The 14,714-nt window shown below is 39.2% G+C and overlaps 1 protein-coding gene across 4 annotated transcripts in view; it reads left to right on the top strand.

Moving 5' to 3' along the window:
* The window catches only part of LOC144666199 (uncharacterized), a 37,356-nt gene that overhangs the window by 1,108 nt on the left and 21,534 nt on the right, over positions 1–14,714 (top strand). For 3 of the 4 annotated variants that reach the window (XM_078527577.1, XM_078527575.1, XM_078527576.1), the window contains exons 1-3: positions 10,308–10,431; positions 10,622–10,682; positions 11,136–11,199. The exons of the other annotated variant lie outside the window; for it this stretch is intronic. The gene's annotated coding sequence lies outside the window, so the exon portion shown is untranslated. Of the gene's footprint in view, positions 1–10,307; positions 10,432–10,621; positions 10,683–11,135; positions 11,200–14,714 lie in introns of those variants that run through there. 4 annotated transcript variants of the gene reach the window in all.

Genomic DNA, 14,714 nt, shown 5'->3' with positions numbered 1-14,714 from the left:
TTTGTCCCATGCTCGTGTCATGTTGAATACTTCATCTTCATTAATTCTTCTGTGACTTAGCCGACATCCAGTTGTTATTCCTACGGAAAATAATCGACCATCTCTAAACCAGTCACGTGGCATACCATAATCGGGCATAATATCGATCGGATGCAACGAAAAATGTCGGCTAAGTCAGACTAAGTCAGGGAACTTAGCCTTATTTGTGTGTATTAACTCTGCCAAATTTCACAAGAATTCAATAAAACGCATGGAAAATATTTCTATTTTCGTCTCACACATGCTGAGAATCCGTCGAATTTTACCTGTTTTTGTGGCTTCGTTTGCACAATTCTTGTCCGCCATGTTTGTTTTCGGTTGTCCATGCTGCATTGGCTTCTGGGACACGTATTACGTGGAAGAAACGAAGAAAATGACGTATTTCGAGCGTGCTACGTGTCCTCGAAAGAAACCAGGTGGTGTGCGCACTAGACCGCAATGCATTATTTTGATCAATTTCCAACATGGCGGAAGATTGTTGTGATGCGAGCGGTTTTTCGGGTGAGTTTGATCATCGTTGCACAACTTCGCTGGCCTTTTCTCTGCTTAATATAGATTTGGATAGGTCGGGAATAGGTAAGTTAGTTTTTTGCGTCGAAAGTCTAACATTTAAAGCGTATCATGGTATGGTCATTTTCTCGAACAAGAAAATGGCCACTTTTCTCTTCGTCTAGTAGGTCGGCGAGCCGGCTTTCAGCTAGTGGTGCTTGGCGTAAATATGTCAACACTTTCCATATGGAAACATTCACAGTATGCCGTCGCGCGTCCTGTCCCTTTTGGGTCTTTGTTCCTCGTCGTCGGTCTCTTTGGTGTTCGGCGGTCGTGTGGTCGCTGTCTGCGTTCCTTTTGGGTGGACTTCGTCCCTCGCATTGGGTGTGGGGGTCTGGCGGGGCCTGCGCTTTGCGGAAGGAAAAACGTATCTCCCGGGCTGAGCCTAGGCTGGGACTGGTTTCTCCTCCCTCCCTCCTGGGGAGTTCGCGCGCCTGCATGGGGGGCACTTGGGTCGGCCCAAAACAACCCGGGGCCATGGTTGTCGGACTGCTCTCAGTCGGGCACTCTTCATACCACCCTGTCTCCCTTCGAGTCTACATGCGATAATGAGTATGCATGAAATGGACCTGTTGGTGAAACTCATTTTCTATGATGTTCGCACGTGACTCTTTTGACAGAGGCAAAGGGTAAAAAACAAAAGAAACAAAAGGAGAGACCCTAGCAACCGCCATAAACAATGGCACTGCGATCCTTTTGTCAGCGGTAACAATGCGCACTTGCCATTACGCATAGCATCGCGCGTGTTCGAGTAAACATATCGAGTGTACACGCAAGGGTATTTAGACGCTACGCCGTGGAGATTCAAGTTCTGCTGTTATACAGCTTATAATCTTAGACTTGTAATTTTTTCGGTGGAAATAGACTGTGAAGGATAAGCGAAATATCCTGCGACAACAGTGGCGTTCTCTTGTGTTTATAGCACGCACAAAAGGAGTTGGACGTCCGTATAATTTTCGTACGAACGATCGCGACAAGATGAAAAGTATTCTGGCTGGTTCGAATGCTTCATTCGCTGGAATGAGTTCAAAGATGTTTCGGAACCGTTTTTTCGTGTAATACGTGAAGTTTATTCTTTGCTGTTGTGGCCTAATCGACGTTCGATTATAGCTTAAAAGCCCATGTCGAGAAAACATCGCAAGTTTATTTTCCAACAAAGACATTCAGTTGTGGATCGGCCGGGGATATTCATAATGAAACCAGATTGATCGGGCGGTTAATACGTATGAAAATACTCTTATAAAGGTGGAATTAGTTTCGCCGAAATGGTCATGTAAGTAGTTGCAAGATAAACTGGTCTAAACTTACATTTCTCAATTGACTTGTCAGCTTTTATTTGCTGATCGCGGTACGCTTTTCGTTGTGTGATTGTGTCCATGTCCCGGCACGGGTTGTTTAGACATTTAGCTTCACCTTTGAGATATTAAAGTATTATGAGAGAATATATTGGAATTCGCTGTTGTTATAGCTGGTTGTTTTAGATTTTAATGTGCCTTTAATGCCTGTTGCTTTGCTGTAGCTTCGATGGCATCCTGCAGTTCGCGAGACCGGAAGCGAGTAAACACGCAAAATTTCAAAATGGCGGCTCAAAATGGCGGACCTAACAACGAATTTCAATCTTCACTTTCTCTAAAAAAAAGCGGACAGCGAGCCTCTACTCCGAAAATAACAACATAACCTCACAAAAGCTACAATATAAGCCAAACTGCGAGAATTTTTTTTTTTTGCGCTTCAGCCATATGTACCACCTTAACTTTGTTATCTTTTATACAGTGCGCTAAACACCGGAGATCACAAGAAAGTACAAGTTGGAGACAAAGAGGTTTGTTATTCCCAAACAAAGTTTTGTGATCATTGATACCGGTTAAAATATACATGGTACGGGGGGAGGGGAGGGATGGGGAGAGTAGTCTGAGGAAAGAAAGCTTCAAGGCCTGGAAGTGAGAAACTTTGATCTCACAACTTGCAAAGCAGTCAGTTTATATTTTAATCAGCGGCGTTCCCACAATGGGCCACCGTGACGACTGTAAAGGGAGCGAAACACTCGAATGCCATAACACAAGGTGTTGAAACACAACCCTTGAATTTGAGTCGTACACATCAGAAAAATGTTTACAATCCCCCTGCTTCGCTTCGAGGTCTCATCTTAAGGTTTACTGGAAGTCGCATATCACAGACTGAAAGAAAATCTGAACAAAAAAAACTGCAAGGTTTACCGTACGATGAGATCGCCAGATTTAGCACGACACAGCACGTGGTCTTTGAAAACGTTTTAACAACATAACAAAAAGAGTGTATTCACAAGGCATATTGTGATTGCAAAAATATAATGGAATGGAACTGACTTCAAAAAACATAAACCAAAGACAACTTCGATTAAAAAAAAATATTTCCTCTTTGTGGTTCTCAATTCAAGAACCTGATTTTGGTCAATTCACGTTTTAGTTTTGAAGAGAACGGCTTGAAACTGTACCACAATAACCATATTTAATGCTTGTGGAAGTTGCTGTGCTGCTAATTAAACCTTTTGTTCAGCGTTAAAGGTGCCTGTATGCGAGGGGTCGTGTTGCAAAGACTTTGACTTGTCGCAGCGACTTGTAGCAGCGACAAAAATTACATTCTATTCATACTAGGGGACAGGTGGCGAAGAAGTGTAGCGAGGACATGTAATAGGGACAAAATCACATGTAGTAGCTTAAGACACGCTTCTTTGAGGGGCGTAGCCAACTTTTTTACCAGCTGTAGGCTTGGCAAATCTGACCGCTTCCAGTGGGGCCAGCTGCAGGTGATATTCTCCCCAAGGGAAATTTTTCGGATAAAGACCCTCCAAAATGCTCTCTGCTCTCACTTACTTGTAATTTTATGCACATTTCGACATCACCTATATTCTAACATTTCATATCAGAAAATTGCTGCAATTTTCAGTCATTGTTAAATAAACGAATTTGCGGTCTACTTTAGAAAGCTCCCTAGTTTTTAGTTGCTCGATGAGCTTCGATTTTATGACAAGAGAAATTGTCTTCTATTTCATTTTGAAAGTGCTTCGGCCTGAATTGCTTTTCTATTGCACATTTTAAACATACGAGTGCGATTGCGGTCCTGCCAGCCAACAGGCTAGCTTCACCCTATCTTAAATGTCGGCGCTTTGTGAATTAACAATGTACAAACGCAGGTAGCCTTACTTCGATGAGCGTCCAACCATGTTACTTATCGAGTTACATAACAGTCGAAATATAAGGATTTGAATGAGAAGAAACGATTGAATTCTAAAACTTAAAAATACGTGCAAGTTTTGGAAAAAAAAACAACTTACCTCACTTCATTCGTTTGTTTTCTTTGTTTCCGGTGAGGTTTCTGGGCCGATTTCAATCTCGTCGCCAGAGCCTGCGTTCCCCTTGACCAGCGGTCGGAAAACTCAACGACTCTGGGGTTATCTAAAACCGGAATCAGAAAATCCTGGTTCCGGTTTGATTGTGCGCGTGCGCCGGTGATTGCTGAAGCCACGGTTGTTACTTTGCAAGTTGTGAGATATCTTTATACTATTTCGATCCTTGTGTAATGCGTTTGATGTGTGTATCTTTTGTCAGGTGTGTTCCTGTCTGGTGAAGCGTGGTGTGATAACGACTGATACATGACTCGACTTATGAGCCTGCAGGGAATGCTGTTTGCGGTCCTAGCGGTGAATGCGTGTAACGAGCGAGTAACACGCGCGAACCTCACGCTTCTCGATCAAAGTAGCAAGCCGCGTTGTGTCCTGGAGGGCTGACTTGCCTTGTTCTTACACAGGAGAAATGTCTTACGGGGGTTTTTCTTTTGTTATAAACAATGTTAGCGATTTATATTGCAGAATTCTTTACAATGTAAGACGCTGATCTTTTGTAGCAAGAGCTCTGCTGTCTCAAAACAAAATAGACTCAAGTTTGCCGTGCGTCTGTTCAGTTCTAGATGCTCAGATGACGTCTAAACGAAGTAAGGCCATCCCCTTTTTTCAACAAAAATTATACAGAAGGTAATGAAGGCAATGACCCATTATTTTAAATGATGGTTCATCCTTTTTACGCTGTTCTCGTTTGAGTTTAACCACGACGTCGATTTTTCTTTCCTTCATCGGACTCTCGCAGGCTGTGACCGTGATTTGTTTCCAGGCTCCACGGATTTTATGCTGAGGTACCGGGCCTCCTAGTTTCAGACTCCTTATCCACTTTTTTTTTGTTTTTTTATTTCGACCGACCGACTCAAAATCAGAAAACACATACGACGATAGACGAAAAAAGGGGGATGGCCTAACAACAAAAATGTTGACCATGAGACAGTAGATGAGCAAAGAAACCGAGCCATACTGAAAGCTGCTCGTGTACACAGTCTACAATCCTGTCGCGTTCTTGTTGCGACGCAAAACAAGAGGACGGTAGCACGAGCACCGGAAGTTGAAATCAAGTCGTGTCAGAAGCTCATAATTCTTTTGCTGATGTACTTTTGGTCGTGTCCAGACTTTTCCGCGCCCCCTTTTTTTTGGAACGTAAATGTGCCTTGGAACTGAACAGACTAACGACAAAATAGAATATACTGGTGTTGTACAAATAACTTCATTTTCGTGAAACAGCAAATATTTAGCAATTATTACCGTCCGAGATCTGCATAATAATAATTTATTCGTCATTTCATACGAAAGCTGAATTCAATAATTGTTTTATAATAATTATTCATTCAAAATATTTCCAGGAGTTCTAAAAAAATGCATATATTAAATGGTTCTCATTTTGGCGTAGATTTTTCGCAAAACCGTGACCAATTCCTCCGTTTATGCTGTATTTTGGATGTTTTCCGTCTGTAGATAAACTTTAAAAATCCAGTGACTTCCCTCTGAAGTCTGAAGCTCTTTTTGTGTTTCGCTATCTTTATCATCTAATAATTTGGAAAATTTTCGTCGTTATTTTCAAACCTGGCGACCATTTTCGCGCTTTCCAGCTCTGAACTATCAAAGCCGCTGTTACGTGACGTCAATCGTCCAATAATAGAAACGTCTTCTTTTAAAATTTGGTCTGTGCTGGCCGGTTAGCTTGAATTAGCCAGGGATTGTAAACCAATCAGAAATGAAGAAGTATTTTGAATGAATAATAATTTGCTTTGAGACGTTTTTCAAAATAACTTCAGAATAAATTAGAAAAAAAAGTTGCAAGCACAATGTGTTGGAACTTATCTTTTTTGACTTAAAATTGTATCCAAGAAAGTCATTTCTTGAATTTGGTTTTCGAAGATTGATTGTCGCAGCAATTCACTGGGTTTTTCGGTGTAAGTGTAAGTGTATGTGCTAAATATTTTATAATGTGTAAATTTGAGAATATTAGGTAGCTAGCTTGAATTTTTTTTTTCAAAAATGAATGTACCGGGGTCAGTTAAATAAGGCTAGAGTCCAGAGATTATTTGTAAATATTCAGTGCCGAGTATAACTCGAACAACAACATACGCTTAAACAAGTTTTGTTCACGACTCAGAACAATGTTCCCATGTTTTGAGGCTTCAAAAAGGGAACACAAAATAAAGTAGTATAGTTTTTGTTTTTAAATTGTTTTAGAGATAGCAGTCAAGAGCCAGTTTTTTTTTTGTAAAAAAAAATAATTCAAAATTTGCAGTACATTATTATAGTAAATATTTTAACATTTTAGCTTAACTTAGCAAGGTTTTGTGTAAATATTTAATCTAGCGTATCGTATATCATGAGAATATCGATGTATTGAATGCATTTTAAACATCGCATTTGATATAAAACGTCTACCAAAACGGCAATGCGCTATCAGTATTGAGTAAAGTAAAGCATTAAATACGTTTAAAAGAAGTATTGGCAGTAACGTTTTTGTACTAAGAAAGATAAATTGAAAATAGAAACGCTAAGATAAGTAATCTGTTACGGATTTTTCAGTTTACATTTTATTGTAAGATATTTGACTTTCTGCTGATGTCTCCGATAATTAGAGTCTGTAATTTAGTTTATTGTGGTAGTGATGAGAACACTTAAAAAAACGAAAGGAGTTAAAATTTAAAAATAAAATTTAACTCAGCTAAGTTGTCTCAGGTAGACTGATTGTCATCCAAGTAATATAAACTTGATCTTAGTTCTTCTCACTGTTGCCATCTTTACTTGGTATGCCTGTGGTATACCGTCAACTATGGCTGACCGACACCTTAGCCAATTTATTTCCATTTAATTTTCTTTTCATATATTTTGCCGCCATAAATATGATAGCCGATACATGTCAACGAAAACAACTGGGGAGCTCAGATATTGCAATTGTTTGGGAGTTTTTAATAAAACATGTATTCCATTCGCGCTTGTTGGATATGAGATAGTTATAGCCAACTCGGCTCATGGAATAATTTCTCAGTATATCATCATGATACATTTAAACTGAGGGAAAAAAAGATTTAATACACGAAAGGTCATCACAGTTATGCACCCAACTTACAAATAAAGTAGTAGCGAAAAGAACGCCTGAAAAATGCCTAATTGTTTAAGTTCTTGGCTGCTAGTCAATCGCAGCGATACCCATTAAATTCGCAGTTACCCATTTTATACATCTTGGCTGAGAGAGACAATATGAAAGCAAAGATTTTGTTCCAAATACGTACAACGCAATAACCTCGGCCAGGGCGTTCGAACCCGGAGGTTGTAAAACAAAAACAAACAAAAGCTAGAACACATTGAACACTGAAGGTGTTTTTAAACACGGATTAAAATTTAGCTCGCGATTAAAACGAAAGATATACCGAGTTACAAACGAAAACAATAACCATAATACTGGAAGACTTTTAACCGTAACCAACCACCTCACACCCTATTTTTTAATCCAGCATTTTCCAGCTCGTATACTTTGATGGGCCATTACTACAACTCTTTTAGTTGAACTCAAACAAATGCTTCGGCAAATGAATTGATGGACTCCAAACTTGCTGTTTAAGTACTATTTCAAAAACGAGTGCGAGTGTTTCATCACGATTTCCAAACACGAGAAAACAGATGAAAGCACGAGGCCTCTTCGGCCGAGTGCTTTCATCTGTTTTCGAGTGTTTGGAAATCGTGATGAAACACGATGCACGAGTTTTTGAAATGACTTCTCTAAAGAAACAATACAAAATTATGCAGTGTCGTATTTTTTCCCATTTTTCTTTAAAATGCCTTGTATGTGTGATTTGTTGTATTCAGTCGGCATTCATTGTATTTGTGAGCTTTTGTTTTTAATTATCCAATAGTTTCGCGTTGCACCAAATTTGTATTCTAAAAGCGTTGTGAACTTGAAGGGATTTACATATTGTTTTTGCCATGGCCGAAGGAAGGTTTCGCTCCCCGAAAACAATCGAGGAAGAAGAACTTTGCGTAGAGAGAGCAGTACCGAAGTCTACCAGATATAAAAATAAGTGGGCAATAGGGATTTTTGAGGATTGGCAACGAGTGCGAAGTGTCAATGTTCCAATACTCGAGGTTGGTGGAGTTTTTAAAGAGTATGCATTGCACAGTAAGTGCGACAATTAGTGTCGATTCCAGCAGTGAGTCCGTGTCACGGAAGGTAGAAAAAGTTTCTCAGAATGTGGATATGGATACTATGCCAGTCTGTTTTGGCGACTTTAAGAAATGTACTGTAAACTTTAATTTCAAATGACTTAGGCTTGTCAGTTTGTAATTTGAAATGTTTTTCCTGGTCATTGTTTATTAAAAATTAATGATTCATGTAAAGCTGTGTTTGAGTAATATATGAATATGCAGATTAAGAACAATTTTTTCACTAGTGATGAAAACGTGATGAAACACTAGTGATGAAAACGTGATGAAACACTAGTGATTTTCAACTGGTGTTTCATTGAGTTTCCAACTCATCCACCTGACCCGAATGGGGCGCTCTGGTTGGCTTATAACGTCATGAATTATTAACGAGTTTGAGAACACTTTTTGCCCTCTATCTATCCCATGCGAGAATAAATGAGCTTATAGCATGTACGAAGTACGAAGAGTGGCCGGGAGGAGATTAGGCTGAGGTCTCAGAGGTTAGGTGTTTTGGTGACTCCACGATCCGCACTGAAATGTTAACAGGGTGGTACTGAGGAGTAATGAATGACACGTGACTTCAGCAAAAAACGAAAAGGTAGCTGCAAAAAATCTTCCCTTTCTCCGGTACCGAAAAATGTAAGTCTCTCAACTGAATGGAAATCCCGGCGACCTGGTAAACAAACTCTGCTATCTCTTTTCTATTACGTACCTGACTTGGTGCAGTTTTCTGTTTGATCTCCTTGAAATAAATTCTCTTTGGTAACAGCTGATATCTGTTGAAAAGAAAATTCGTAACATGTCCAGTGAAGAAGCTAGCAGAAACAGCAAGAGATTATGGCAAATTTTATACGCAAAAATGCAAAAACAACATGCAAGTGACTTGCACAAAAAAAGAACAGTAAAATTTTTCCTTTTCTGAATAGTAGCCGTAGCGAGTCACTCTTGATGCAGTGTTTGGTTTGGTTTTATAAAAAATCAGCGGTCTAAATTTCAACGCAGCTTATTCGTTGTAAACCCTATCTGGCTCTGTGTCGAACTTTTGCATTCATGACGTAATAATGGACTGCACGCCCCTTATAAAGCAAAGCCCGCTCTTAACTTAAACGCGCAGCTGTGTCACGCAATCTCTTTGAGCTTTCTGATAACGAAATAACTTGGTTATTCAACAGCAACAAAAACAACATTTCAGCAGACATTTCACTGCATTTGGCCAATGAAGCTACAAATCATGATTTGTTTCAAGACATTTGTTGTCCTTAGCGAACGTTTTACGATATAAAAAACGAATTCGAACTAAAATAGCATAACATCTATTTCTAAATTCTGCCGTGGGAAGTAGTAGTGGTGCTATTAATTTCGGACAGACTTTGAAAGAACCATACAAAACACTGCCTTGTCCTATTAGATACAAAGACAAGAACTGCAAAGCTGATACTACGTAGAACGGGACAACGACATGATAGAGTTCACACTGAAAGTTAAAAATGCAAACTCTGGACAGCTGTTTCGACCTGATTGGGTCTCGTCAGCAGAGTTCTGTTCGACATACACTCTGCTGACCAGACCCGATCGAAACAGCTGTCCAGAGTTTTCATTTTTAACTTTCAGTTTGGACTCTATCATGTCGTTGTCTCGTTAAGTTGTTTTCATTTCTACGTAGTATCAGCCTTGCAGTTCTTGTCTTTGTATTTTTATTTTTGGCTGATTAGAGCTGTCGCCAGCTCCTACGTATACCGGCAGCATATTCGTCCTCGCTCCCTTGCTTTCAGTTGTATTTGAACATCTCTTATGCAACGACCCGAAATGTCAGGTTTACATAAAGTAGCTTACCAAAGGCCAGGCGACAAGGGGATGGGGAGGATTCTTAATTTTGAGCCATTGCGGGCAGTGCCAACATGTACAACCTGAAATCCGTCTGCTTTCGCGGGTTATCCCGTGGGTGGCTCCCAACCTACCTTATTTTTACTTATTCCTTCACGGGATGGAGTGCCCACTAGACTCCACCTAAACATCTTACAGTACAACTGATAGCCACAATTGATGCTGTTCCAGACTTTATAAAATCAGGCCGCACTGCATGTTCATTTGACCACAGTTCCCAAGTCTACAGTTCACAGTTCCCAAGTCCTGATAAAGAGCCGTTCCAGCAAATTGTATGCGCTGGGGCTTCTGGGACATTTTTGGGACTGTTCCAGATCTCATTGAGCTCGGGTTTCTTTGAGGTGTGACTGTAGCTGTGCGGAAGCATTTCTCTTAGATCTCCTCGGTAAAATGTGAGGAAAATCCAGCCTTTTTTCAGCAAGGTTAGTTCACAAACAATCAATTGTACTCTTTCTAACAGCAGGAATGCATAATTTTACATTTTAATGACTCATTGATCTGTTACTGCGGTGAAATCACTTCCGCTTTCATTTCGCATTCATCGATCAGTTGTGCATTTCATATTTTGAACGGAACTTTTGTCATTTACGAACGTTTTTGTCATCTATACAGGCCCCAAGCCGTGGGATTCAAAGTCAAGATGTGATTTCTCACCGATTTATTCCTATTTCAGGTGAGTACTTTAGAAAATGTAGGAATTAAGCTTGAGTTGAATTTTCTGAAACTGCGTCCCCCGGTTCTTTATACCTAAATGATCCGTTTCCCGTCCGTTTTAGTGATTATAGTCAAGGATTATTCAGGATCCTGATAGCTTTTTCTGTTCGTCCTTTTCTTTTGTTGCAGTCGTCTTTCCTATCATGATTTACATCGTCTGTAGTGTCACGGTATACAGCCGAGATTCTTGATTGGGGGAAAGGAGGCGGGGGGGGGGGGGGAGGGATGAGGGGGACGAATAGTATTTTATAGTTTTCATTTGTCTTCAAACTTGTAAGCTGGGATATAATTCTTCTGTTTGTGCAATAACTCCGAAGCTTAAGAATTTAAAAAATATATCGATTTGTTTCAATTTGATAATCAGTATATTTATTATAAAATTGTAAAATACATAAATATGTTAATTATGCAGGTCCCTGAAGCTGTGGAATTCAAAACTCATAATGTGATTTCCAAGCACTTCTTTTGAATTGCTGGTAAGAATTTTTAGTTAACTTATTGTGGCATGATTATCAACTAAAACAATCTGACTTTATTCATGATCAGACGTGGGCAATTAATTATTGAGCCGCATGAAGTTGCTTTATCAGGTTGAATTTCTTTTTACTTGTATAGCACATCAAACAATTGTTAAACTTAAGTTAAACCAGTGTGGAATCTGGGGCGGATCCAGGATTTCGAAAAGGGGGTTCTAACAAATGGCAGATATGTCCAGGATTGAACGCAAATGAGATGCACGTTCCTCATAACACTGGCATCACAAAGTGTCCTCATTAATAAAAGTTCACCAAAATACACCAAAATCTGTCAAATATGAAGTAATATGGAATTGTCAAATAACACAGTCAAACATGAAGTGACTCATTAAACCATACCTGCGTTCAATTCTGGACATAAGTGACAAATGGGCCGCCGAAGGCGGTCCCATCTAGGGGGGCCGGGGCATGCATCCCCGGGAAATTTTTAAATTTAATAGTCCTCGGAAATGCGATTTCCAGCGTTTTGAGGGATTATTGTGGACGGTTTTTACCTTAACAAACCATCTCTTTTTAAAGGTATTTTATTAAACAAGGACTACGTTACAATAATCGAGATCAACTGACTCCTAGAAAATGAAACTAAAATCACTGTCAGTAATATATTTGTCTTCGCTATTTAATGTGTTCTTAAAAGTCACGCTTAAGATTCCTCAAAAATGGCATCAACGAGTAACATTCTACGAGGTTGTTGTGTTCGGCTAATTTCTGAACTAATTAGCATCGTAATCGACAGGCTTAATTTCATAATGAATACTCATTAAAGTCAGGCCAGAGAGTCTCTCGGTTGTCATCGTGGTCCGCGTGTAGCCCTAGCTTGACTAGTTTTAAAGTGCTGTTTGAGCGCTCGTTATCAGCTGTTACTGGAATTGTACATGAAATTTGCAACAACAGGTGGATGTTCGGAAAGAGCGGGACCCTAATTAAGTCATTTCCGAAAACGACCACTTTGGGCGCTAGGAGAGTGAATAACGACCCTGTTATTTTACCAAGTAGACAAATAAAAAAGGAAGCGCTTATATAAAACGAATTTTAGACTGGCATTTTGTTTCGCTCACTTATGGTTTTTCGTCAGAAACCGCACGTGTTAAAGTGTTTTTTTTTTTTCAGTCTAGGGGGTTCGACCAAACCACCCGAACCACCCCTGGATCCGCCCCAGGGAATCAAACATGATGTAGAGCTCAGCCAGAGCTTGATACAAGCCTCAACAGAAATACTTGCAGTTACGCCATGAATATATCACTGTAGAGTTGTTTCCTAGTTACCGGCAGCAAAGAGTGTTGTAAAAATAAATACAATTGGAGATTTTCCTCAAAATTTAATGGCTACCCTCGTAGCTTTCCTTCTCAGCCAACTGTTCATTTTTTCAGACATTAACTGTTATTATTTATACCAATTGCCATAGAAAATACAGCCAATCAGAATACTGGAAAGCTATTGTATATTTAACAATTACTTACAAGCGCGTGTTGGATATAAGATTTTAGATATCCAGCAATTAAGGTGCGTAGCGCCCAGTTGGCTATAACGATCTCATATCCAACAAGTGCGAGTGGAATAATTATTTTATTAAAAACACCCTAAGAATTGCAATAATTGAGCTCCCCAGTTGTTTTCGTTGACGCGTATCAGCTACCATTTTTGTGGTCAATGGTATATGAGCTCATATACCATTGTCTGTCAAACAATCAAAACTCAGGAATTGCAATATACCATTGCTAGCTTTTACAGTGCGGACACTCGAACCATGAAAGCCACGGCTTTATTTTCACTTTATTTGTACTTTATTTTCACTTATTTTGTAGTTATGTTTGACATTTTTCCAGAACTAACCAATCACAGCCGCGAGTCGAACAACGGTTTTTCCGTATGATTGACAGCTTATCTCCACATGAATCTCTTGCACGCAAGCTATTTATAGCCCCATCGTGGGAAAACACGACTGTTGCTGTTAAATGAAGATGGCTACATCGAGACTCTTCCGAACTGAAACCTTCAGAGGTTCACTTATGGTTTAAGTATCGATCTTTAGGTCTTAAACTGGAACGTCTCTCGACATAATTCGGAAGTACTAGAGGCCGGCTTAGGCCATGTTCGCTGTAGCCTATGTGAAATCCCCGGGTGAAATCCAAAGACATCGAAGCCTTCTTTCCGTCTACAGGCTGTAAGCCGAAAACGCGTGAGTATTATATTGGAAGCCGGCATATGATTTGCCAGACTCATACTTTAAGTACTAAACTGTACTGAGTGATATGTATAACTCATCTCTCTGATGATTTCCATTACAAAGCAGATTTAAACAGTATAAATCTAATCGTACGGTTACGTTGTGTACGAAATGTTGTTTGACGTTTACCGTCGAAATAAATATTAAATAGCTTGCTTTTCATTTGTTTCTTGTCCTTGCAATTATTGAATAAGGAAGAAATATTTCCGTCAGAAACCGCCATTATGATAGTTTCACTGGTTGAATATCCCGCTGTATATTGTAAGAAGCATACCGCGGAAAATTCTGGATTAATGTACCGCCGTTGTGTAAAAACACGCGCCAGTTTGAAAATAATGTTGAAAAAATGTCTCGACTGTTTCTTTGACTTGCAGCTGTGATTGGCTAGTTCTTGAAAAATGTAAACAATTACTACAAAATAAGTGAAAATAAAGTACAAATAAAGCGAAAATAAAGTACAAATAAAGCGAAAATAAAGCCATGGCGTTCATGGTTCGAGTGCCCTTACTGTAATAATATGGAATATCCCACTTAGCTGTCACTTGTATTTTCTCAGTATACGTACACACTCTCCTAAATATGATTAAGGCTTGTATGACTAAACCGAGAAAACTCAAGTGACTTGTGGGATATTCTATGCACTTTTAAGGGTTGCATAACTTGCATTTAATACATAAATTATTTTAAGGGAACCTCGACTATAAAACAGTTTATGCCAAGATAAGTTTACCACAGCCTATTAAACCATTTTGGTTAAAAGTTGTGGATTTGTTTTATTTTTTTATACCGGTATTTTTATTTTGTTTCATTTGAATACCAGGCCTTCAATGATTTGTCAGTTTTTGTACTTTTGTACTTTTGGATGTTTTGCCATCAGTGCGTTGCCGCTATTATTTGAAAGCAGAGGTTCTTTGTGTGAAACAATTTGGTGCCCAACACATTGATGTCATTCATATATATTACAGTCAAAATACTCAGCTTGTGCCGCCTAGAATGCCAGAATAGTTTTGATTAACGGCGAACGAATGGCATTATTCCTTTCAAACATTCAAATTTATTTTAAATATGAATTTGTATATCATCCAACCGTGAACATGTGAATCTGTCAAAAATTAACCAATTTGATTGGTTAATTTTTGACAGATCAAAACTATTTCGGAATTCTAGGCGGCATGTGCTGATCAGTACTTTGACTGTAAATTATAAAATGGCACCATGTGAGAAACTT

Source organism: Oculina patagonica, chromosome 9 (genome assembly GCF_052425735.1).
Source record: "Oculina patagonica isolate OP01 chromosome 9, crgOcupat, whole genome shotgun sequence".
Taxonomy (NCBI): domain Eukaryota; kingdom Metazoa; phylum Cnidaria; class Anthozoa; order Scleractinia; family Oculinidae; genus Oculina; species Oculina patagonica.
The sequence above is the reverse complement of the archived record's forward strand: the minus strand, read 5'-3'. Positions and strand labels throughout refer to the sequence as shown.